Source organism: Nerophis lumbriciformis, linkage group LG19 (genome assembly GCF_033978685.3).
Source record: "Nerophis lumbriciformis linkage group LG19, RoL_Nlum_v2.1, whole genome shotgun sequence".
Taxonomy (NCBI): domain Eukaryota; kingdom Metazoa; phylum Chordata; class Actinopteri; order Syngnathiformes; family Syngnathidae; genus Nerophis; species Nerophis lumbriciformis.
In genome coordinates, this window is record NC_084566.2 from 9,670,478 (window position 1) to 9,672,209 (window position 1,732).

A 1,732-nucleotide genomic window follows, 5' to 3' on the forward strand; every position below is an offset into this window, starting at 1 on the left:
GCTGCCTTCCTGGATGTCCACATCTTGCCTGGACACGAACCTTGACGCCTCGCTCCTGCCCCTGACCTCCTGCCTGTTCCTGGACTTTCGAGCTTGCCTTGCCCTCCCTGGACTTTCGCACCTCACTCAACACGCACCCTCAACAACTCCTGGTAACACTCCTCAGATAATCACTACACATAGTCACACCATACATATTTTGGTTAATTACACCCCTCATTTCCTTTGTTATAATAAATATGCCTAGAGCTAAAACGACGTCCCTGCCTCTGTGCCGTCTCCTTCCCCCGATGTACGGTAACAGTAAAACGACCACTTATTTTTTTATTTTAGCAAGCAACACAACAGTAACATCATCCTTTGTGAACAACACACAGATGTTATCTAACTCCCACGAACCACTCCCCCTGCTTTCCTGGCCTCCCTATCAGCTGGCATTTGACTCAGGACTCCATGTCCGCACATAGCTTCCCAGGATATTGTGACGACCGGGGCGCATGGTGATGCGGGGCTCGCTCTCCCAGGAATGCAGATCGGGCTTCGGACACAGCGTGCAGGTAAGAAATATGATTTATTTAACAAAAACGTGCTCATAGCACTTAAGGCAAAAACAAAAGGAGCTAGCGTGGGAGCTAGAAGGTAAACAGAGCCTTTAGCGTGGGAGCTAGAAGGTTTAGTGCAGGAAACAAATGTCGTCAACTGTTGTACGAGAACAAGACAGAATGACAGGGAAGGCAGGCTTAAATAATAATGTCAGTGATGACCAACAGGTGCGCGTCGGGAACACACACGGCAGGTGAAAACAATAAGCAGCCATGGCAACAAACTCAGGTGTACAAAACAGGCACTCAAGGAGTCCAAAACTAACAAAAAACACAAGTACCTTGAAAACGTAAACAAAAATATGATCCGGGCAGCGGATCATAACAGATATGCCTGTACTGTATATGATTGTTTAATTACGGACCTCCAGATTCAGCATTTGGGTCAAGAAGGTGAAAATACTTCATGTTTGTCCCCGCCCATTAGGCCATTTCAAAATGTAAAATACAATCCACCTTCAAAAAGAAAGATTTTATTTTGAAAGTAAAACGGATCATTTATTTTGTTTTTGTGCAGACATCCTGTCCAACACAAGCAGATTTTAGCTAAATTTAACAGATTTGTTGTGGCGACGGTCAAATATAGACGCTCCGAGTATATTTAGCGCAGGAATGCGGAACGGAACCACCATGTCAGTGCCATTTTGCAGCGGTGGAGACTGAACACATTGACTTGGATGAAAACAGAAACATCCACCACCGAGGAGGCGCTGTTCCACTGTCGTTACGCACCCAGTGGAAATCCGAGTCAACTTGCGCATGCAGAGACACAGCAGGTAAATGATGCGCATTTTGGTTTTTGATAGTTAACAGTCAGTAAACAGTGAAACAGTCCCAACAAGGACTGTTTTTACTGCTGGACTCAGGAAAGAGGTTCCGCAGGAGGTTCTGCAACGGCTTATTCCCTCAGGCCATAAGACTCTTGAACGCATCATTATCTGTACTGTAAAGTTCAAATTTGAATGACAATAAAGGAAGTCTAAGTCTGAAATACAGAGTGGCGCTGTAGTCATTTCCAGGTGTCTCATTTGAGGTGGTAAAAATAAACTTGATAGCTTTCTGAAAGTTTATTTTATCATTTTATTAAGTGTGGTATACACCCATTTCATCTTGACAAGCTAATAGCTATT